Source organism: Capsicum annuum, chromosome 12 (genome assembly GCF_002878395.1).
Source record: "Capsicum annuum cultivar UCD-10X-F1 chromosome 12, UCD10Xv1.1, whole genome shotgun sequence".
Classification (NCBI taxonomy): domain Eukaryota; kingdom Viridiplantae; phylum Streptophyta; class Magnoliopsida; order Solanales; family Solanaceae; genus Capsicum; species Capsicum annuum.
In genome coordinates, this window is record NC_061122.1 from 224,459,282 (window position 1) to 224,485,947 (window position 26,666).

Here is a 26,666-nt window from a genome sequence, read left to right on the forward strand (position 1 = left end):
AAAGCTCATAGTACATCTCGAATAAGTTTCAGAATTTTTTGGAATGCATAAGGCTGCGTTTGGCTTTCAAAACAGTAGCAAAACGCATAGCTTGTTGTCCAGTTTTCAGCATTTCAGGGTCAACTTTAAATGATTATAACTCTCCGAATATAATAAACTAGGAGATCTGCTAACTATAAAATGAAACCTCTTTGAGTTTTCTTTCCAATGCAACTGGTTTCATCCAAATCCAACATCTAAGTAAGCATTTATACCCATTTTACTTCAGCCTGTCAGTTTGTCAACTGAGGGACAGTTTCGACTTTGTTTGTTTTCTTAGGGACATTTTAGTTATTTCACCTCACCCAAATTTTGTCTATAACACCAGATTTAGCCCCCAATTCATCAAAATATAATTTTTTTCTCAAATTTTCTCTCAAGAACACCCCTTAGGGTTTCAAACAAAAACTCCAAATAACTCAAGATTCAACCGTGGGTTTTGTAAGATAATTAGAGATTTGGAATCCCCACATAGTAGGCTTTAAGGATCATCCCTCAATTTCTTAAATAGAGGTGCGCGGATTTTTATTAAAATCTCATGGACATAGAAATCATATTTTAAGAATGAAGTTTTCGAATTCATGTACATACTCATGTTTTAGAAGCTTTAATGATATTGTTTTGGCCTTTTGGCTTTTCCCCAAAGTGATTTGAAAATTATATGTATATGTATGTATGTGTTTAAGTCTTTAAATATGAATTGAGAGCATGATATATATGAAATTCCTCTCTTGATGCAATTTTTCCATGTTTCCCATGATATGAATTATTTCAAAATACATCTTGAAAAGCATGTATGAAAAGTCTTAAATAGTGATTTTGATTAAAAAAATTTCTTTCAAAAGAGAGGATTGTTTATGTTGTGAATGTTGAATATACATATAATGAAAGAGTGCATGGTTTTTTCAAGAGCACATAACCACCATATGTTTGATGAAAGTTTTTGCATGGTTTTGACTTGAGTTTCGGAACATGAAATCTTTTATGCAAATTACATGTTTGGGTGGTCTGAAACTACAATTTTTATGAAAAATCATGCTTATGACATTATGGCTCAGAAATAGGACTTGCAAGTCTTGGTGTGACGACACCAATTCAGATTTTTTCATGATAATTCAGAACAGATTTAATGCATGTTTGAAATCAGACTTTTCAGATGTTGAAATTAGAAACATGCATGATTCAAAACAGGATAAAAATAAGGCATAAAGAGAGCTTAGGTGGTTCTCCGAAGAAGGCATGAGTTCAGACAACTTAGTGCCTAAAATCGTGATTTGCCGATCCGGGTTTATATATTACGCTGGCATAGAGCCCTGTGGCGTATCAGATTCAGGAACTCCAACCCTTGTGGCACACTCGGGTTGGAGGCTTCCCCGTCGAGTCAATGGCGGATTTCATATCACGCGTGAAATATCAGACTTGTAGGGGATACCACCTAACTCAGAAGTAATACACAAATCAAAATTTGAAAGTTACAGACAGGTTATATGTTTTCAAAAAGTGCCCATGTGTTTTCAGAAGCTATTTTATACGTGATGTATTGATGAAAATTGCTCTCATCTATTATATATATGTTCAAATACTTTATTTTGGATTGCTTCGTGTGCCAGTACATTTTTGCTGACCCCTCCCCCCTTCCTTTCAGGTTTTGAAATACAGTCTAGGGGTCCAGATAAATAGTAGATATTTTAGATCTCAGAGCAGATTGTGCAGGGGTGAGCCTTGTATATTCCAGAAAGCCTGTTTACTTTCAGATATTTATCTTTAGTCATGTTTTGGTCTACTGGGGGCCTTGTCTCATTTTTCAGACGGTTTTATTTAGTTCATAGTAGAGATTTTGCAGACTGAGTCAGACATTATTATTATCCAGATATATTTTGGATTTTAATTTTTCAGTATTATGATCATATTCAGACTGACCATGTTTCCGTATTAGATTTCTATTTCCACATTATCTTTTATTATAAGAATGTTGTGCATGATTACCAGATAGACAGAGGGCGTCCCGGACCTTCACGATTCGGGAATGCTCGTCACGGCTAGGGCCCCGATTCGGGTCATGACAAATACAAATCAAATATCATGCACTTCAGTGACTTCTATTAATTTAATTTCTCAAAGAGGCCTCATTAGTGCTTCATCATCACTTTGTGCCTCCGCTTCTGCTTTCCTAGTACCATAATCCCACAACAGTGAAGCGTATCTTATGCGAATAAGATCTGGATCAAAATCAACAAATGGAACACCTTCACTAAAAGTAAGACACTCGACATATGTAACCATATATAAGCCACAGTCCATGCAAATACATACATTAATTAGTAAGAATTTGTAACAAGTTATGTGCATATGTATATATACAAATAATATGTATACTCATTACTTACAAGCTGCCACTTGGTTGTTGAGGCACATTCTCCACAACTAAAACACCAAAAGGATCTATCTTATCAACCAATTTGTAATTAGGATGATTGTCGATGTCAATACCCTTATTCTCATAGAATTTACATGCAAGAAGACATATAGATATAACCTCCGCTAACTTTTCAATTTCAGCAAGCACCATAGTATCATGACCATCAGCTAACAAAGAATCATATACATATATGCACCTATGATTGAAAGCTATAACCGCAAGAACCCAATGATATTTGTCCTTTACGTGAATAGGAATGAACATATGATCAACCGTATGCGATGGCACTGTAGCATGCATATGGAATCCACTTATGTACTCATTTAGATGGTATTCCTTTCCACCAGCATTAAGAGATGCATCATCTACTTTATACACATCAAACACCCTTCTAACAATGTTCATGAAATTGCAGTCAACAATGCTGAACTTATATGAGTTATTGGGATCATACTTGGACTTCTTTCGCAGATAGTACAAGCATACATCAATTTGCTACATTATAAATAAAAATCATAATTAATAGTAAATAATCAAATTAAAACACAAAGAATCCAACTCTACATATGTAAATATCATGTACATATAACTGAACATATAACATACTTCATATGTATATACAAATATACATTTTTAACTATAACAATATAAGCACTTATAAATATTCATATGTAACACAGAAATAATATTTATTCCAATATACAACTCATCAACATAATAATACATCACTTACCTCATCTAACCATGTCTGGCTAGGAATACCCATAACCTAGAATCAATTCTTGTTTTCAACAGATAAAATTTAAAAATTGATAACTAGTATTCTGGACTTGCCCTTCAAATAATATTTTTCTTTGTTTTTTCTGTTTATTAATTATACATATTAGTAGATCATTTACATAATCTTAAATTCCAAAACTTAGTACAATTAAGTTGTAACCTATATACCTCTTCGTATGATATTTAAGAAGATCCAATGAAAGCCAAGCATTGAACTTGTTAGTGACCTTAGTGTCTTCTATATCATTAATTGGATGAGATATAAAGGGATGCTTCTAATTGAATTTTCTCCATTGCGCTTCTGTGCTTTCTTTATTATTAAGACATGCGAAGTATGTAAATATAATTAATTACATAAGATGATGTTGTATTATAAATAAGTATACTGCTGAAACAAAAATTCAATTATATGTCTTAAAACTGCCACATATGTATTTATGAAATGCAAATTAACAAATGTATTTTTTACTTGTTCAGTGTTACATATCTAAGCTATCAAACTTCAAAATACAAAATTGTCATCAAAATACAATCATATCTCATTAAAAAAAATACAGTTGATCCAAAAATACAACTGAACATCAAAAAAAAATTCATACTTCATTATCCATTGAAAAAAAAATATTTTTAATATATAAAGTAAACAAATTTGTTAACTAAAAAAATTACGTTAAGAGTACTAACCATTTGCTGAACAAAATTCATTGTGAATGGTGACTCCTTGTATCTAGATGGTCGCCTAATTCTTGAAACATGCATTGGCATTTGTTGTGCTTCATTTGCCGATGGATGTACAATTATACTTCATTCAAGATTGACATACGCATTAAAACTGGGAAGAAGCTCATCAGGAAGAGTGAGCTGAGAGTCAGGCAAATCTTGATCATCCTTGCTTTCATCAATTACTCCCTCATGAATGTGGACTAGAGTCTTATGTTGCTGATCTAACTTTGATTTATCCATATCATCTACCTCTGACTCATCTTCTGTCAGTTTAATTACATTCATCTCGGCAGCACCTTCTTTGTTATGTATAACTTGTATAAAGATCTAGTAAGGTTGGATTTTCAAACAAATAAATAAAAGCAAACAATGCACGTATTTAAGATACCTTGAACTTATTTTCGACTTCAACATTGGCTTTTTTTATGAAGTCAAGATCAATGCTTCGAAGGACCTCATCTGAAAATGTAAATTGAGATTCTGATATTTGTGCTTCACCAATGCTTTCATCAACCAATTTTGTGTTCTACACAACTTGTTCATACAAATTAAATAAAATAATAAAAATTACCATGAATAACTATAATAAAAATTACCATCAAAACATGTATAGTGAATGAAGTTGCTCCGTTAACAAGAGGTTTTGACAATTATTTGTAGGAAGCGCTTCCGCAAATCAATAGATCCCACGTGATGCGAATACAAATTAGCGAGCTTTAATGTGGGTACAAAACACCGAATAAAAAATTAACAAAAAACTAATATATACGTTGTCTTAAACTATCCCCCGCCATTTCATAATGTCACCTTTTTGGTTTCTTTATTGTGAGGAAAAATAAAATATATTTTGGTTGAAAAATTATCACATCTCTTTGGACAAAAATAAGATATTTAGTTGTTATAGTAAATTATAGAAACAAGCATGAGGAGAAAGTGGTCAAAGTTATCTTTTCATCAATTTTACCCTATACTTCTTCCATCTACTTTAACTTGTTCAGTATTGATTTAATGCATCCCCTAAGGAGTAATACATAAAATGAAAATTTTATCATGTTAATCTTTGAATATAATAAATTCAATAAAAAGAGTTTAAATAAATATCCTTTGCAATAGTTTGATCCAAAAAATACGATTACCGTGAATAATTTGGTCCAAAAATGTCATTATTATTTTGGGTCAAAACATCCTTTTTGCTAATAAAAATATTATTTTTGCTCCTAATAAAATTGTAACTCGTCATTCATTTTCCACATAGTTATTCTCAAAATTAAATTCATTAGGAAAGACATTCTTTCATGTTCCCCAACAAAAATTAAAAGTTTCCAAAAGTCCTTGAACTTTCGGTGGACGAAATTGTTTTGTTGTTTGATACTATTTAAAAAAATAAGGTTTATCATCGAAGTGAAAACACATCATCCTCTCCTCCGCTTTATTAACTTTTTACTTATCATTCAATGTTGGCATTTTATAATTTTTTTCCATCACTTGCTACTTATCTTTGATCGAATTTCTCGTCGTTGTCTTCCATGCCATGCGGTTTCTCTTTCTGAGTGTTTTCAATTTTATTAAAGTACTTTTGAATTTTGATTAAAATAGGTGAAACTTTAATATTTGTTTTTAAAAAAACTCTTTTTTTAATTAGTGACGTAAATTTTGCTCATCTGTGCCATTTAAAGTATGAATACATGAGAGCTATATATCTAAATCTGGGATAGATTTATTTGGCCCAATCTTGTACTGGTCTTTAGCTAACTATTAGCCACCTTTGTAGTCCAAAACTAAATGTTAATTTGAAATCTTAAAAATCTATATATTCATCAAAAAATTAGTGCGACTTTAATATTCATCAAAAAATTAGTGTGACTTTCAAATTGTGAATTTCTATCAAATCCTTAGCAGCGATGAGCATGTCATCAACATATACTAGTAAATAAATGAATGAACCGTCATTTAGCTTTCAAAAGTAAACACAACTATCATACATGCTTCTTGAATAACCATGACCCAACATAAAGGAATCAAACCTCTTGTACCATTATCTTGGAGACTGTTTTAATCCGTGCAAGGATTTCTTTAACAAGATAACATGATCATCCTTTCCTTCAATTTTAAATCCTTCAATTTGATGCATGTATATTTGTTCCTCAGTTCACCATGTAAGAAAGCTGTTTTAACATCAAACTGTTCTAATCCCAAATCATGCATGGCAACTAAGGTAAGCAAGACACAAATAGTGCTATGTTTAACAACAGGTGAGAAAATATTATTAAAATCAACTCCTTGTACCTGACTATAGCCCTTTTCAACTAATCATGCCTTATACCTTTCATCTTCAACCCATGGAATTTCATCCTTTTTCTTGAAGACATTTGTAACCAATGATTCTGCTTCCTGACGACGGCTTCACAAGAGACCAAGTACCATTCTTGTGGAGAGATTCAATTTCTCCATTCATTGCAATCAGCCACTTGGCTGAATCAGCACCAGAAATTGCTTTTGAATAATTTGATGGTTCTCCAATTTCTTCAGTTTCCTATGCAACTGAAAAAACAAATGTAACATAATCTCCATATCTTTCTGGTTTATGAATTTGTCTTCTTGGTCTATGTGTTGCTATGGAATACTCATTTGGTTCAACTTTAGGAGACACAACTTCTGGCTCAACTTTTGGAGTTTCAACTATATTTTGTTCCACAGTTGATGAGCTTGGCTCAGAATGTATGCCAAGTTCAACCTCCACCTGTTCATACATATTATGCTCTGTGTTCTTGGTACAAGAACTAGAAAACTCTTTTCTGAAATGTAACATAGAGGATTCATCAAAGGTTACATCTCTGCTAATTATAAATTTTGGTGACTTGGGATTAAGGCACCAAAGTCTGTATCCTTTCACCCCAGATGCATATCTAAGAAAAATACATTTTTTAGCTCTTGGCTCTAATTTTTCATTATTTACATGCATGTAAGCAGTACAACCAAAAACTTCTAAGTCAGAATAATTAGTAGGTGTACCTGGCCATATTTTCTTCAGACTCTTGAAGCTCAAAGGTGCAAAAGGAGCACGATTGATAATATAACAAATTGTAGAGATAGCCTCTGCCCAAAAAGCATTTGTCAATCCAACATTTGAAATCATGCAATAGGCTCTTTCTAAAAGAGTCATATTCATCCTTTCTGCAACACCAGTTTGTTGAGGTGTCATCCTCTCAGTGCTATGTCGATCAAATCCTTCATTTTTACAAAATTCATTGAACTATTTATAAAATTCCAAGCCATTATCTGTTCTAAGCCGCTTGACCTATTTTTTTGTCTGCTTCTCAATCAAAACTTTTCATTGTTCGAAAGTTAAGAAAACATCACTTTTGTTTTTTAGGAAATAAACCCAAACCTTTCTTGAATAATCATCAATGAAAGTTAACATATACCTGGCACCATTTTTTGATGAGGAATGGGAAAGACCCTAAGGATCTGAGTGCATATAGTCCAAAGTACCTTTTGTTCGATGAACTGTTAGAGATTTGAAGCTGACTCTTTTCTGCTTTCCAAACACACAGTGTTCATAAAACTCCATTTTTTCGATACTTTGTCCATACAGGAGACTTTTTTTACTGAGGATGGAAAGACATCTCTCATTTATATGCGCTAATCGCATATGCCACAATTTGGTGATGTCAGGATCAGATTGATTTGAAGTGGAAACTACAGTAGCACTTGTAACAGTGGATCCCAATAAAACGTACAACGTACCTGATCTACGTGCTTTCATAATCACAAGAACACGTAGACATACTTTCAAAACTTCACCTTCACCTGTGTATTTGCACCCAAGAGATTCTAGATTGCCCAATGAAATGAGATTTTTCTTCAAGTCAGGAACATATCTAACATCGGTGAGAGTTCTCACCACATCATCCTGCATTCTAATTCAGATTGTACCTTTACCAAAAACTTTGCAAGGAGCATTGTTGCCATCGAGACAACTCCACCTCCAACAAATTCAAATGTGGTAAACAAATTCCTATTGGGGCACATATAATAAGAACAACCCAAATCCAAAATCCACTCAGTGTTAGATTTAAAACTATTATTAGTTACTAAATATATTATTCCCTCAGACTCATCAGTAGCTACACTTGCTTTGGCGGAGTCGGCATTTTAATGCTTATTTTTATTTTCCTTATGCTTTTTTTTTTTTTCAACTTATAGCATTTTGAAATAATAAGACCTTTCTTATGAAAGTATTTGTACACTACATTTTTGTATCTAGACTTTGACCTTGATTTAGACCTCTCACTATTTGATTCTTTCTTATTTAATCTATCTTTTACATATAACTCTTCCCAACGGATTGCGCTACTTCCCCAAGTAATATCTCTATCTATCTGTTCCTTCGTTTTTAAGATAGTTTTGATTTCTCTGTAAGAGATATTATCCTTTCCATAAAGCATAGTATCTCTAATATGCTTAAATGATTGGGGTAAGGAAATAAGTAATAAGACGTTTAGATCTTCCTCATTAACTTCAGCGTCTATATTACTTTAACCCATGAGAATAGAATCAAAAGCATCAAGATGTGAGAGTATAGAAGTACCTTCAACCATACGAAATGCGTAAAGCTTTTGCTTCAGGTAAAGTCTATTTTCCACTGTCCTCTTCATATACAAGGTTTTTAGTTTTTCCCATATGTCTTTCGTTGTGGTTTTTGCAGATACTTTACGTAAAACCTCATTTGAGAGATTTAGAATGATACCTAATTTGGCCTATTTGTCTATGACGGCAAACTCTTCGTCCATCATATTTTCTGACTTCATCTTTTTTCCTCCCAATGTCATATCTAAGCCATCCTGAATTAGGATAGCTTCCATCTTTAATTGTCAATCCTGAAGTTTGCACATTGATCAAATTTCTCAACGTAAGTCTTTGTTATAGTCATTTTAGATACTGAAAATAACCTGATTAGATCCGGCTCTGATACTAATTTGTTAGGATCGAGAACCCACTTATTACGGAGTTTATCTAAAAAATGTTATAAGGACAGAACAAAGACAATAACAAGTTGATAATAACGATAATTAAAGAATATAAAGGAGGCACAAATTTAACATGGTTCGGTCAGTATGACCTACATCCACGAGCAAAGAAAAACAATTTTCACTATATCAACAAGAGTACAATAGAGTGTTTACAAAATTAGAGTAGTCACTCTAATTAACCCAAATATCCCAAGAGAACAACCTCACAAGATCATTCCAAAAGAAAGGGCTCAGATAAGTGTTTCCCAACACCCACTCTCTAACTAAATACTCTAATAGGAAGGGCAAAATATAAGAGAATGAAAGAAAACTCTTGAAATTGATGTATTACAAATGAGAAAGAAGGTCTCCATTAATAGAGATTAAAATAGGCTTGTTGGTGTTATCCATCATGTTAATGGAAGATGTAAATTTCAACATTTGCATGTGAATGAGAGAAATCTACACAAAATCTTTGGTAGCAACTTTGTTTGACTAAACCAATAAATAATCTTCAAAAAGTCTTTGGTTGGCTTTTACTAAATGTGAACCAAAGAAAAACAAAGGGCACATTGCAACATATGTATGGAATATCTCAAAAGAATCATGAAAGTGGTGTCTGCTCATGAGGGGTTACAATACCATATGAAATGTAAAAGTTTGAAACTAAACCATTTATGCTTTGCCGATGATGTTTTATTGTTTTGTAAAGGTGATTACTAGGTTGTACTACTGATGCTCCGAGGACTAAAGGCATTCTCTAATGCTTCAAGATTATGCACCAGTGCCTCCAATTCAAATATTTTATGTGTGAACATAACTCCAAAAGTGGTGGATGATCTATGTAAGCTAACTGGCTACTCGGAGGGTTCCCTCTCATTTAGATATTTGGGGGTCCTAATCTCGACAAAGAAACTCTCAAAAATGGACTACGAATTTCTGGTTGACAAACTTAATTACTGCTAAAGTGAAAAGTTGGGGGGTTTCGGCACCTCTCATAAGCAGGCAGGGTGGTCATCCATAGTTATTGGGCCTCAATGTTCATTCTGCCCAAAAAGGTATTAAAAGGAATCTTTTTGATTTGTAGAAACTTCCAAGATAACCACCTACAAAGTACCTCTAATAGCATGAGACTTGGCATGTAGACCACAGAAACAAGGAGGCTTAGGACTAACAGAATGCATGGCATGGAATGAGGTAACAATAGCAAAGTATGTATGAATGTGGCCCATAAATCTGATAATTTGTGGATAAAATAGGTACATCATGTGTACTTAAAGGATCAAGTCATACTCACATCCATTGGATTACTGTTGGTATTGGAAAAAAGTGTGCAACATCGGAGACGCCTTCTCACCAGGGCATGTGCAGCTAGATTGGCTGCATCAGAATGACAAATACACCATTGGGAGTGGGTACAATTGGAGACAGAGAGAGGCAGAGAAGTGTCCCTTGAGTAGATGGATTTGGAGTGAAGGTGCTATCCTAAAACATAGCTTTTTATGTTGGATTGAAATGCATGGACGACTACAAATGAAGGACAGGCTCCACAAAATAGGGGTCAACCCGGATGAAGAGTGCTTACTCTGTGGGGATGCATGCGATACAACGAAGCATTTATTTTTTAGTGTACTTTTTCACAACAATGCATTAGCGGATTATTAGAGTAGATAGGCATAAGGATCCAGAATTAGGAGATGCTGGGAATTTGGTGATGACTAGCAAGATGCACTAATGGGAAGGGATGTCGTGAACTAGTGATAGTTACATTAGCCGGCTTGATGTATCACATATGAAAAAGCCAGTAATATGGCCCTCTAGGAGTCCAAGGTGATCAAACCTATGCTACTACTTGAACAAATTCAACAAGAGTGCAAATATAGAAGAGACATTTTCCAGAACAAGAAACAGAGTAGAACCCAACAAGAATGGATACAAAACATATTTAGATAGAGAAGGATATCTGGGAAATCAAGAAGCAAAACATATTTAGATAGAGAAGGATATCTGGGAAATCAAGAAGCTAAGCAGTAGAGTGGGATTACATAGTCCTTAACTCGAGGAAGTGAAGTGATGAAGTGCTTTTTATTTCATAAAATTTAAACGGTTTACGTGGAGATTAATAAAATATTTCTCTTCACTAAAAACTACAATGAATAACTATAATACAAGTTACCACCAAAAGATGTGTAGTGAATGGAGTTACTTCTCCATTAATCAAAGGTTTTGAGTTTAGCCCTGAATATTGAAAAATTATTTGTAGGAAGCACTTCTCCGAATCAATGGATCCCACGTGATGCAAATCGAAATTAGAGAGCTTCAATGTGGGTACCAAACACCGAATAAAAAATTAAAAAAAAAACTAATATATACATTATCTTAAACTATCCCCGCAACTTCATAATGTCACCTTCTTTTTGGTTTCTTTATTGTGAGGAAAAATAGAATATATTTTGGTTGGAAAATTATTGCATCTCTTTGGACAAAAATAAGATATTTAGGTGTTATAGTAAATTATAGAAACAAGCATGATTAACCCGTTACAGGAGAAGGTGATCAAAAATATCTTTCCACCAATTTTATCCAATACTTACAATTGTATCATGTTAATCTTTCAATATAATAAATTCAATGAAAAGAGTTTTAAAAAATATCCTTTGCAATAGTTTGATCCAAAAAATACAATTACTGTGAATAATTTGATCCAATAATGTCATTATTATTTTGAATCAAAACATCCTTTTTGCTAATAAAAATAGTATTATTTTTGTTCCTAATAAAATTGTAACTCACTCTTCATTTTTCACATATTTATTCTCCAAATCAAATTCATTAAGAAAGACATTCTTTGAAGTTCCTCAACAAAACTTAAAAGTTTTTAAAAATCCTTGAACTTTCGGTGGACGGAATTGTTATATTATTTCATTTCATTTAAAGAATAGGGCTTATCATCGGAGTGAAAACACATCATTCTCTGCTCCGCTTTGTTAACTTTATACTTATCATTCAATGTTGGCATTTTGTAATTTTTTCCATCATTTGCTAGTCATCTCTGATCAAGACTTCTCATCGTTGTCTTCCATGCTATGTGTTTCCTCTTTCTGAGAGGGTTTTCAATTTTATTAAAGTACTTTTGTATTTTCATTAAAATAAGTGAAACATTAATATTTGATTTTTTAAAAAAAATCTTTTTTTTTTATTAGTGATGTAAATTTTGCTCATCTGCGCTATTTAAAAGTATGAAAGCTATAGAGCTATATATCTAGATCTGGGATGAATTGATTTGGCCCAATCTTTTCCTGTTCTTTAGCCAGCTGTTACCCACCTTAGTAATCCAAATCTAATTTTAATCTGAAATCTTAAAAAAATATATATTCTTCAAAAAATTAGTGTGATTTTTTTTTTGTTAATTAATTGTTATTTTTAGTGCAGTATTATATTTCACGTAGTAATATTATTAGTTATAAAAGTAAAGATTAATTTCAGTTAATACAACATAACGATGTATTTTTAATACATTATCTTGGATGTAATTGAAAAAAATATTATTTATTACTATGAAGACTTGAGTAGTTTAGTTTATAGTTCTAAATATTCAGTTAAAAAGTGGTAGTTTTTTTTCATGATATAGATTTTGTACTTTTTCTTACTATACGAGAAAAAAAATCATAAATTTACAACTTAAAACTTTTGAGGCCTCAAAATTTGGAGGCCTAAAATAAAGGGTTTACTAGCCTCACTTTTTAACTACCCCTATTGGTTTGTTTGAACATGACGCTATTACTAAAGATAATATGTGCGTTTTGGTATATGGTGATTTCTACGTAAAGGTAATCAGTTCCAATCTATTTTGAATTAGTATTATTGGTTGTACAATCTTTGCAAATGAGCTGATATATTGTATGTTTGCAGTAAATTAGATTGTCGACCCCCAATTGGCCTCGTATGGGGTTCATGATCCAAGGTATACAATAACTCAGCTAGCAAAAACAATTGTACGTAATGAAATTGTGAAGATTGCGGTGAACAATACCCTAGATACTAGCTAGAGCTAGTTTGAAAGAAAATATAGTGGCAAAACTTTTACTAGTGGTGTTTTATCAATTCGCTTTTATACTCATTATCATATTTCCTTTCTTTGATAGCCTGTGTTTCTCATTACTGAACCTCCAAAGCCACTTTCTTAAGAGTGCTCTTTTAGTACTCTTAAGTCTTCAATGTGAGCATTCTATACCTTAAAAGAGATAGATGTAGGACTAAATACCTTAAAAGTGATGTGATGGAGGGAGTGTCGACATCCCTATATATCTTAATCTTTCGATATTTTTTTCCACATGTTGATTGATGATAATGCCACATGTTGTTCTTTGGTGCATTAATTACTGCATTATTTAGTTGTTGCCACATCTTGTCGTTTGAGATGTAATTTGATAGTTGTCTCTGATGCATAATTTATTGTAGATGACAATAAAAACAGGTGCAAAACATTAGGGAATAAAGATCCTACGATACAAAATCAGTATATGACTAGTTAGATTATTATGGATACTATTTCTTCTCCTCAGGGATGGAGATGGAGCCATTATGGGTATAAAAGGTGGAATTTCTTTGAATAAAATAATGGCCTTCTACGAAGAGAGTAGGACAATCACGTCCTCTTCTGGAGGCTTTCTTTCAGTTCTGTACATTGCGTACTTGTACAATAGTGTATTCCATGCTCCCCTTTCCTGTAAAGTGATCGCCTCCATTGTGTTGCTGCTATCAAATACCATTATTTTTGGTTTTGGATCTTCCAAATCATTCTCGCACGAGATTCGGACCCATTTTTTTAAGGACTGAGAAATTACAATAAGGTGTAAAAATCTCTTAATGGTGTGAGGTCTTTTTAGAAAATCCGTACAGGCTTAGTCCAAAGCGGATAATATTGCACCGAGTGTTTTTATACTGGTGGAGCCCAACAACTAGTATCAGAGTTCAAGTTCGGTCAGATGAGTATGAGGATGTAATGAAGTGATGGAGTGCGGGGCTCAATTTACTTACCTTACGAGCTTAGAGATGCACACATGAGAAAAAAAGCTAGTTGCGGTTCAGTTGTCATAAATACTCCAAATAATGTAATTAGCAAGTAGTAGTTCTGAAGAGGCTGCGAGTGTATAACAGGGATTAAGAGGAGATGAAACTTAGGGAGAATAGTAGATTCATAGTCCTGTAAGGGTTCGTTTGGTTTGCGATATTAAAGTCAATAATCCCGGGATAAAATAATAATCTTGGATAAAACTTTTTATCACACGTTTGGTCGTAAATATTTGGGATAACTTATCCCAAAAATAATAATTAGTCCCGCGATAAGTTATCCACCCAATTGGTTGGATAACAATCCCAAGACTATTTCTCTTTGGTATAAAATTATACAATGACTAAAATACCCTCAAAATCTATGATTTCATTTCACACATCTATATATATATACTAGTATTTTAATTATGAATTTTAATAAAAGTTAAATACTTAATAATTTTGACATGAATTTTATATTTACATTAAAAACTTATTAGAAATATATAATAATTTATCAAAAATTTAAATCTAAAATTCAAAATTCTTATTCCATCATTATCTCCAATTATTCACTTTTATTGACCCGCCTTACATAAAGTATTTCTTTTAATTCACCCATATATATATTTTTTATTTATGAATATATTATACGTTAAATTTATTTGAATAATTATTCTCTAAAAAATAATAAAAATATCAACACTATTGTTTAATTACATATTTTAAATTAAATAGTTTTCTAATCACTTGAAAATTGATTCTTATGGTATATATCAATTAAAATGAACTTTAGTATATTATATGAGTGATATGTGTTTAAATGAAATGAAATAAACAATAAATCTTCTTTTACTTTAACAAATTTAAGTTGAAAGTTTTTATTTCAAACCGAATAAGGTAGTAAGATTTTTTTAAAACACATACGGCATAATCATGAAAAGGCACACACAAAAAAATTAAAGCTAAATAAGATAGAAAGTTTTATTTTTACGAATAAATATTTAAAGTTTGAAAAGAAATTATATAAAAAAGAGTTAAATAAGATGAAGGGTATTTTTGTAATCACTTAATTTATTCTTAGAAATTATACCATGCATATTACTTTGAATACAACAATCCAAACACTCAATAAAAAATAATCCAAGCATAACTAATCCCAATATAATTTATCCTATCATAATTTATCTCATCATAACTAATCTCAGCATAACTTGTTTTCAACCAAACTACCCCTAACAAGTCTAAGGAAAATTTCCTTTGACTAACAATACACCCATGTTGCTCTCGGTGAATCTCCTTCCCTAGAAAATAATGTAGCTCCCTCAAGTCCTTTTTGAATTCATGTCACGGAAGACCTTCATAGTTGTGAACTCATTGGGATAATTCTCTATAATCAAGATGTCATCAACACACACTCCAATGATAGAAATGAGATCCCTTGGCCTTTTAAAAAATAATGAGTAATCATTCAAAGATGTTGAGAAATCTTTGAAAGTGAGGGCAACAACAAGCTTGGCATACCATTGCCTTGATTCATGCTTGAGTCAATATAAAGACTTTCTAAGTCTGCAAATATGGTTGGGACTAGGGCCAGTCATTCTTGGTGGAAACTTCATACAGTCTTCTTGAATATCAACATGAAGGAAAGCATTATTCACACCAAGCTAAGAGATGGACCGGTCTCTCTTAATTACAATAGCTATGAGATATTTGATTCTTGCCATCTTAACATCAGGAGATAAGGTTTTATTGTAGTCTAAACCTTCCCTTTGTATGTCCTTTCTAATAACAAGTTTTTCCTTGTACCTCTCAATTGTACCATCAGAATGTTGTTTCACCTTGTAAACCCACTTATAAGGTAGTATTTTCCTTTCCAGAGATAGAGGTGTGACCTCCCATGTTTTATTCTTTTATAAGGTTGTGATTTCCTTATCCATTGGCGATCTCCAATTAGGATCAATACTACCTTATTTGTTACTTGTGGGTTCTAGAGTAACCACTGATAGTCCCTAATAGATGTTGATTCTGTAGTGACAAAGCATTGAAAGAAAAAGTGAAGGAGTGTGTAGGCTGACTAAAACATGAATCTTAAATATCAATTAGATAAACATAATTACGAATAAAATTATCCAGATATACTGGCTTTTGCTTACTCTGCTTGACTTCCTAATATCTGGTGTGGGATTAGATGTTATTTCAGCATTAGAAGTAGGACTAGTGGCTGGACTAGGATGAGAAGAATGAGTAGGTTATGATGAAGGGAGAGTTGAATCGACATTACTTTTTGTAGGTTCGGAGTCACCATCTAGAATTTCTAGATCATCACTGGGAATGATGGGTTTTGAAATAAGGTGTATGATGAGAAAAGGAAAATATGCTCAAAGAAATGCTTATCTATAGCAATAAATACCTTTTTGGTAGAAATATTAAGAAGTTTGTATCCTTTTTGGCCTTGTGCATAACCTAACACTATATGAGTATTTGCCTTGGGATCAAAACTTATTCCTATGCCTCTTCAAGGTAGAGACATAACATAAACACCCAAAGGTTCTCAAGAGCTTATAGTCAGGAACTTTCCCAAGATGACCTGGTATGGATTTTTCCTATGTAGTACTTAAGAAGGTATCCTATTGATCAAGTATATGGTAATGAAGACAAACGCCCCCAGTAATATTTAGAAAGGTATTACTGGAGACGTTATACATAGTGGGAAGCTCAATGAGTACTCATGCTGCTGCACAGGGGGAGATACCAACCCATAATGAGAGAAATACTACCCTAGTAACGACTCTGAAGCCAATACGCTACATTCTCTTGGATCTGAGCTCGGGGAAAGGGATAGATGGGGAACCATCAAGCAATTAACAGCTGTTGCTGTCCAATTGAGTGAAAAGGGCAAAATATCTGCTGCTCAAGGGGTGCAGGATGAAGAAATAGTGCATGCCAATGAAACAATATCAACTAAACCAGAGGCTTCATGGGTAAGCTTGTTCTCACATAATTGCAGGGCTAGTAATGGTATAACGCTTAATTATATCCCTCCAGAAATAATTGAGGGTAATATTACTGTAAAAATTAGATAAGCAGAAGACTGAGAAAGAGATAGCTAAATGGAAAAATACCCAAATTGTTTATGTGGTAGGAGAAACACCTAGCTAGAACAAAATGCATAGATTTCTCATACATGGAATAGTGTTGCAACTCCAGATATGTATTACCATGATAAGGGTTATTATGGAGTCAAATTTGCCAATTATGGCAATCTTCAAGAGGTGTTGTATGCTGAACGACATTCCATGAATAATAAACTTTTGATTTTGAAATAATGGTCTCTGAATTTCAAGTTTGATAAGGAATTTCTCATTGATATTACTTTATGGGACAAATTTCCTAAACTACCCATGAGCTGTTGGGGTGTGACTCACTAAGTTGAATTGCAAGTGCGATAGTAGTTCCTAAATATGTAGATGAATGTACTACCAATCAGGCTCAAATTTTCTATGGTAGGATGCTAATCGAGGTTAACATAACCAACCAGTCCCTAAGGTAGTAAAAGTGATGGCTCCTTTTAGGAGATTTTTTCAGCAAAAGGTTGAGTGCGAATGGATACCACTTTATTGTGGGACTTGATTGAAGATTGGGAATAATTATGGAGATCAAAAGAAGAAAACACAGAAGCCACAACCACTACAACCTAAGAGAAAGCTTAGGATGGTTTCCTACTTGGTTTACTAAACCTCCTAACCCAGTGAAGGTTGATGCTCAACAAACTTCTCAAGCAGAGATAAGACAGGCAAATCAATTAGTAGTGGAATCTTCTAATATGGATAAGTAAAATCTCAAAGGGAGGAAGGTTCAAATACCTTAGTTGCCAGTTGCCAACTGAAGCTGCTGATTAGATAAGTATATTTAGAGGTGATACTACCACTACTACTGTTGCGTTAGCAACTTTTCTCTTTTCTAGCTCAAGATGGGGCTTCTCTATTAGTAGTCAATAAGTTGAGTGGACTGGAATGTAAGGGGCCTAATAAGTGCGATAAGAATAGAGATATTATTACTTATTTTTGAGCTAACAAAATTAAACTTGCTGGATTAGTTGAAACTAGAGTTAAGGAGCATAAAGCACAATCTATAGTGAGTAAAATCAAGTTAATAACTTAAACGGTCACTCAGACTTTTATCTCAGAAAATCACTTAACTTTGAACTTTACTCAGAAAGTCACTCAACTTTAGATGTTTTTACTCAAAAAGTCACTCAACCCATTTATTATTTTTTTAACTAATTTTTGCTTATGTAGAATTTTTTTAATAACAAAATTCTGAAAAATTTAAAATATCCATTTAATGACTTTGTTCCCTTTTTTTTCATTTGATACCTACATTTAAAGAAAGGGGTATTATCTTGTATTACTATTTTATAGAAGTACGAAACTTCTAACATCATATACCAGCAACTTTTTTACCTCCAAAAGAAAGACATATTAGAGAGATTTATAATTTAATTATAGTCTTAATATTTAGGGTTATAAAATCAACTTCATTTTTTATTATTGTATGATTTTTATTTGAATTATGTCAGACCTCCTAATGTTAGGAATTTACCCGATGAAGATATTTTTCTTATTTGAACTGTGTATGTAAATAACGGTACACTTCTATGTTAATTTTTCTAATATTTTGACTTTTAAAATCAACTATAAATTTATTTATTAAATCTTCTTTTAATAAATAATAAATGTTTTATGTTCTCTTTATCTATAGTTAAAATGACTATTTTAAAACATATTGTACCCATTGATATAAATACGCACACAATGTATGTATTCAACTTTTGGCCCTATAAATTCACGAATTTCAATCCTATTTTTAATAAATACTTGTCCATAGGTGTAGAGACCCTAGTTTCATGTTATGATTTGAAATCAACATTTGTTTATGAAATCTATACTAAATTTCAACATCAATTTTTGTCTTGCATCTCGAGGGTAGAAGGTCAGCCGTGTAGGAGTATTGTCTTGCGTCTCTAAGGTTTAGACTTGTTGATGTTCGTCATTGACTAGCCATAATATTGTGGTCCCTGCTTGTGATACTATTATAGTCTTTTGTTTATTATGTTTTGATTGTCACACTGTTTTACCCTTTCTTTCATTTGATACATTTACTCTCTCTTTTATTTGATACCGACATTTGATACCTTCATTTCTTGATTTATATATCTCCTCAAAAAAATTAACCTATAAATTAATTAAATGGTGCCAACAACAACATCATTAGAAACTCTTGAAAACTCTGCAACTAATTCAGTAGCAGATAAGAAAACTTCTCCAAGTGAAGCAATAACAATATTGTAGGTATTTAACTATCCACATAAGCATTTAAATGTAGGTATCAAATGAAAGAAAGGAGAATGAAAGAAAGGGTAAAAAGGTCATTAAATGGATATTTTATATTTTTCAGAATTTTGTTATTAAAAGAATTTCACATAAGCAAAAATTAATTAAAAAAATAATAAAATGGGTTGGGTGACTTTCTGAGTAAAATATCTAAAGTTGAGTGACTTTTTGAGTAAAGTTCAAAGTTAAGTGACTTTCTAGGATAAAAGTCTAAAATTGAGTGACCGTTTAAGTTATTAACTCGAGTAAAGTCACACCAAGATGGAAATTAGAATTTAATTACTCCAAGGCAGAAAATGGTAGAGTATGGATACTGTGGGATAGTTATGTTTATTAAGTCTATAAACTGGATCAGGAGGTACAATTCATACATTGTATGTGTTTAATATATAGACGGAGATAGATTGTGAAGTGGCTATTATTCATGGGTATAAAACTGTGGAGAAGAGGAAGGTTTTATGGGATTAATTGAGATAGATAGATCAAGCCTATACCAAACCTTGGGTACTATGAGGAGAATGTAATGCCATTTTGAATATTCAAGACAGGCTTGATGGTGCTCCAGTAACAAGTAAGAAAATTAAAGACTTTGCTAGTTGTGTTCAGGATCGTATGCTCAACGAAATCACATGGAAAGGTGAACTCTATACTTGGTCAAAAAAGTAGCAAAAAAGAGATATAGAATGTGCAACAAAATTAATAGAGTAATGGGTAACTCAAATTGGATGATGCTATATGGGCATGTGGTTGTTGAGTACAGGTTTCCTTATTTTTTTTATCACTCATCAGTTCATCTTTCTTTAGAAACAGATGCTACAAGAGGTACTACTTCCTTTAAGTTCTTTAATATCTGGGCTATACTTGATGAGTTCCTACCAATAGTAGGCAATCCTAGAAACAAAGATAACACACTATTTTGTGAAAATTTTGACTTTTTTAGAGTCACCACTTAATTTATTTGAAAAGGAATTAAGAATTTTTTTGAAAGTTACTTAAATGATCCAAAACAAAAACAAATCATTTAAGTTTGAAGATTTTGAGTAAGTAGTTCCTATTAATACTCTTGGAAGGTTGTTAATCACCAAGAGTATCCGTTAACTTGCGGTTATCTGGACTGTTTAAAAATATCTTTTGATTAACTTCAAAAAGAAAGATTGATTGTTGAAAAGTAATAGATATCAGGAAAAGACTTGTGTAAAATAGATTTGAACAACTTAGTAGGGATTTTAACTAAGTCTAAACAAATTAATAACAAAGAATGTAAAAGGAGAAGGAGAGAAAATAAAAGACTTAGGTCATTAGGCCCAAATCAATAGACCCTGTCTTAATCTAATTGGATTTTTAGCCCACTTGCACCTATCCTAATCTAAATATTGGACTTTCGGCCCACAACCTGTCCTAAGCTAGTTTTCGGACCTTTGAGGCCAAAATATGCCTCACCTGTATTAAAATACAACTTTGGCTTCGAGACCCAAATGAATAAATAAATAAATAAACTAAAATTTATATATATACACAAGGTAACTTTACCTTATTACATAATTTTATAGTAGAAAAGTAATTATAAAATTTCAAAGTAATTACTTAAATCCCTTAAATTTACTCTTTCTCTCTCATCCCCCTCATACATATCAATAGGGGTGTACATAGGTCGGATTGGTTTGGTTTTTATTAAAAAAAAAAAAAATCAAACCAATTATGTCGGTTTATTAAAACTATAAACCAAATCAAACCAACATTAAATTATTTTTTTTGGTTTAGGTTTTAGTCGGGTTTTCGGTTTTTTTGGTTTTTTTAATTTTTTTAATAATATTTAATTTTTACAATTATATTGTGATCGAAGACTAGTTCAAATATGTTTTCACTCATGTTCTATGAAAAATCACAATTATAAAAAAATGAGGAGCGGAAAACTCTCGTGAAACTAAAAAGTGAGATGAAGAGTGAAAAGTTTAGGTTCTAAGTTTATATTGGATTTTGGATCATTTAATTAGCAATTAATAGACAAATATTACAACTTAATGACCCAAATCTAAATATATATCTACATCTACTTTCAAATTATTGAAAATTACTAAAATTAGTTGAAAAAGTATTTAAAAAGTAGATTATAATTAATAATTTATGTATAAAAAAGTTCGAATATTATATCTATACTGTATTAAAAGTGTGAAGGGCCTTAAAAATAACGTTTGAACTTTTTTTCCCTTCATTAGAAGCCTCTGCAATAGATAAAAATGTCTTTTTACTATTTTCCTTAATTTATTATTTAATTATATTAAAGACTCCTAAAATATATGAAAAGAATTTAATAACTCCTAAAATATATAGAAAGAATCATGATAAACTAAAAACTTCTAGTACTTCATAATTTAAAATTATAAAGAAGAATAAGTAGAATATTATGAATAAAATTGTAGGACAAGTCAAAGTTAAAGAAGGAAGAAATCATTGTGCACGTAAAAAAAAAAAAAAAAAGAGGTAGAAAAATTTATATTTAATTATATGATTTATAAAAGGAAAGCTATATAAATAGAATAAATTTAATTTATTGTTCCTACGCATGAGTTTTAGGATTTAATAACATATATTTGGTGATTTTAATTGTTTAATCTAGGTAATATTTAGTACTTCTAAAAATAGAATTTTACCTTATATAAAAAATATTCTTTATAATTCTATTTAAGTAATATTTTGGATCAAAATTTATACGAAACAAATTCTTATATTGTACTTTTGCTTTTTATTTTAGTTTTGATTCACGTGTTTTCTTACTATCATTATCATCATCCCTTTTGCCTTTATTTATTTCTTATATATGAAGAATAATAATCAACAATTGACATTGATTCTCTCTTTTGATAATTTCTTGTGTTTCTCTTTTATTTGAAAATTTCTGATCGAAAAATTGGATAAGTATGTTGCCGCCGAATGAAATTGTCAAAAATCAAAGGTTTATTGCTCTTTTTTTCTTTTACTTTCTTTGCATAATCATGACATAATTTTAATTATCGGGACATAAAAAGGGCTCCAATCCCATTTTTCTTTAAAAAAAAAAACATATCAAGTTCACGAATTAGGATAGGAGGTTAAATTCTTTTTTATTTATGAGTCATGTTTTTTGTAATATCGTAACTTTTATGTACAATTCAACCACTATAGAAATCCATATTATTTGTAAGTGAGACATATTAATTGTTATTTATGTTAAACGAAATTCGTAATACTAATTTATGAGAATAACATAAAAAAGGCGGCTATGGAATTTCAAAGAACAAAACAAAATCGAAGCAAAAAAGTTGTTTATAATATAGTCATTTTCATCAATATCACATTATGCAATGTACCCTCCTCTATCGAAGGTTGGGTTTGATTGAGTTGGTTTTAGTTTATATGTGAATGTCTTGGTTGCTTGTAATCACATGTGGATATTTAATCTTCATAATCTAAATTTAAAGATTTGATGATATGGAGCCACATGCAAATATAGATGTAGGAATTTGACTAAATATAATTCAAATATCTACTTAAAAAATCTGATTATATTGATTTGAGATATGAACACGAAAATTCGACTGATATTTATGTAAGAAGGAGGATCTGAACGCTTATATATAAAAGGTCGTTATTCAACATTCTTCATCACAAATTTTTAAGGTATCATTCTCTCAATTATTTTTGCCTTCGACAATATTGCATTTTTTTCTCTAGGAACATTTCTTTTATCATCATTTGTGCATGTAATTGGTAAGGTTTTAATTTTACTGTTGTATCCAATTTTAGTCTTTTTTTGGCATAAGATTTGTAAGAAAGCAATTTTATTATAATTAGATATCTTTGTAAAAATTTATAATCCATTCTATTTGAGTAAATTACTATTTAACTTTTTATAATAAAGTTATATATAAATATCGATATAAGCTTATGCAATAGACAAAACCGTCTAATTTTAAATAATCAAAGGGTACACGTGCGGTTAAACTAATATATATATACATATACATACACATATACATACACACACACACACACACACATATATATACATACATACATACATACATATATATATATATTATGTTGGTTTGATTCGGGTTCGGTTTGGATTTTTTTTTGGTCAACACCAAACCAAACCAAACTAAGAATGGTCGGATTTTTTTTCTAACGCCAAATCAATCAAACCATACTATAAGTCATTTTTTTTTCTTGGTTTGGTTTGGTTCGTCGGTTCGGTTTGACTTGATGGTTTGGTCTGTACACCCTTACATATCAAAATGCTATTATTTGCTCTTTTTTTTTGTGCACCAATTTTTACTCCATATCTCTGCTCCTTTATTTACGCCTACAGTCAAGCTAACATAATCTGAAGAATTTTAAATATTTTAGTTATCAACCATTAACTAAACAAAGGTCACATTCTTCATTAAATTTTAAGTTTTTTTTTCAACTTTACCAAATCAAATTTAAATTTAAAATTTTCTTTGGTGCTTGTGATGATTCAAATTTGAATTCTGGCATCCCTGCCACCGTATCCGACTAATCTTTCGTCTATAGCTCCACCACTTCGCTACCAAATACAACAGCAGAGTTGTGGTAGAAGTCGAAAACAGCCGTTCATTCACAATCGAAGCCAACACCCCTATACTCCAAATTGATTTTTGAGGATATACTCTTCCTCGCCGTGACTAAAATCAGTGTATATTTGTTGTTGGAGTATAAATTTTACATTTGTTGTTTGTATTTTATAACGATGCCTAATTATTATACATAATGGTAATGTATTATACCATCTCATACAATAGTAATTAAGGTGATATAGATATTGTTACTTCAGTCCTCATACATTACTAAACAATGTATGAGGACATGGTTAAATTCTGTTATTTGTTCAATTCAACCTTCATACATTACTAAGTAGTGTACGAGTATGTGGTTGATATCTGTTGTTTGTTCATTTCTATACATATCAAGTTGTGTATAAGAAAGCATTATTCCTAAGTTAGCATGAGTTGTTCAATCAACAATTCACATAACTATAATATAATACATAAAATGAATATGTATAAGGTTACCATACTAATGTATAGATTAAAATATTCAAGAACTTATATTATTTTTTTAAAAATAAATGGTCACCTGATGCAATTTGATTTTTGACATTATACATATCAAGTTATGTATATTCTTCAACATAATACATTTTGAAACTCCACTAATGTCAACATTATACATTTAATTAATTACACTATACATAAGACTGTTATGTATAAGGTCAATGTAACCTATAATGTTTTCTACATACATACATATCTCCTCATCTGATGCAATTTGATTTTTAGACCTTATACACATAAAAAATAATGATTTATAAGAAATAATATTTTTATGAACTTTTTAAAAGAAATTGCATATAAGAGGTCGTATTACATATTACACATAGATATTCATGATTTTTTGTATTATTTTGGAATGTATTAAATTATTTTCAATTTGAATTACTATAAATAATATTAAGATATCACTAATCAATAAATTAGTAATTTTCATTAATTAAGGTGCTTGATTTAAGGTTTCTGATTTACTTTACTTAAATATAGGTGTCTGAATTAATCAATAAATTAGAGAATTAAGGTGGCTGATTTAATTTCCTTAAATATAGAAAAAATGATTTACCTTATACATTCCATTAATGTATAAGATATGGTCGACATGTATATGTAACTATTTAAATTCCAGATTGTAATCGAACAAAAAAGAAAATTAATGTTGATGTGTAAGATATTTTTTGAATTTAAATTTCAGTTACTATATTTAATCATACATCACATAATGATAGGTAATTAATGGTGTTAATTAAGGAACATAAAGATAGTATCTGATTTATCTTTCCATAAATATAGACTAATTAGTTTTCTCATATATTCCAGCAATGTATGAGGGTCCACGACATGTATAAGTATTTTACCGAAAATCGGAAGAGAGAAAGTCAACCGAAATTTACAGTAAATAGTTTCATTTTATTCAACATATAATATAATACAATACATACAAGAAACAAAATAAAAAAACTTAACCACTCTATACGACAACTGCAATTTCTATTAACGATTTGTAAATTTATAAAGAAATAATGCACACTCAATAAAAGCATCATATTCAGTTCCTTCAACACGAAGAACAACACCGATTTCACGAACAAAACCAATCTCTTTATTGGACTTGTCAAACGTTGTAATCCACAACGAATAATTAACAAAACCTGAAAACTTCTTTTCAACTCAATGTATACTCTCACTCCATTATCATTCCTTATAATAATTGGAGAGGAATTACCTTCAACAATGTACTGTACTTCAATTTTTTTCGATATTCATCAATATTCAATTCTGTACCAATCGTCGAAATCAATTTCAAGAATGTTCTACTTTCAAAAACCACAATTCCATCACTTTTGTTTTGTTCATAAAGAATTTCGAACTGCCAAGAACCGAAATGCCGCAATGATATAGCGATGTTTATATTGATTTTGAAAAAAAAAAGACGAAAGAAGATGTCAACTTGTTTTTTTTTCCAGTTTATATTCCAAATAGAAATTTCAAAAAAAAATATATTGTGGTGATATTTTTTTAATTTGAATATCAATTACTACTTTTAAGCATCCAATAAATCACAACATCCATTAATGCCTTAAATTAAGCAATTGAATTAGGATAGTGGATATTTTGTTTCCATAGATATAGGACAAGCGATTTCATCATACATAGGAGCAACATTTGAGGATCAATGACATATATATGTATTTTTTAAAATCGGGAGAGAGAAATAGCACAAGGGATATTATGTAATTAGTTTAATTAATAAAGGGATTTATGTTATAATAAAAAAGTGAGACTTTTCAAGTCTCTTAGTGATCTCATCAATAGGTTTAGACCCATTTTCTTTCTTCGTCTATCTTTTATCTCCGCACGTCATGTAGTGGACCTTGGATTTAAACATCAATCTTGACTCGAAAGGTGATCCTCAATGACCCATTACGAAATACAAGAGGAGAGGATTCCATTTGGACTCTAGATATTTTTGCATGCAAAGAAAAGATAAAGAAATTAATGTAATACCCCGTAGTCTTGTTAGAATAAATTCATTCCTAGAATGTTAAGGGAGAGCTTAAAAAATGAATAATATGTATTCTAGGTGGGATTTTCCAGATTTAGACTTTTCATTGTGTGAAAAATTGAATAAATT

General features: G+C 31.2%; 1 long non-coding RNA gene across 1 annotated transcript; it reads right to left on the reverse strand.

The window, feature by feature from the left end:
• Positions 1-15,162: 15,162 nt before the first annotated feature.
• On the reverse strand, positions 15,163-18,193 carry LOC124889457. The gene is made up of 2 exons (XR_007048471.1): positions 17,895-18,193; positions 15,163-16,056 (listed from the first exon to the last, which is right to left on the reverse strand). It is a non-coding gene; the product is annotated as an uncharacterized LOC124889457 (long non-coding RNA).
• Positions 18,194-26,666: the final 8,473 nt, after the last annotated feature.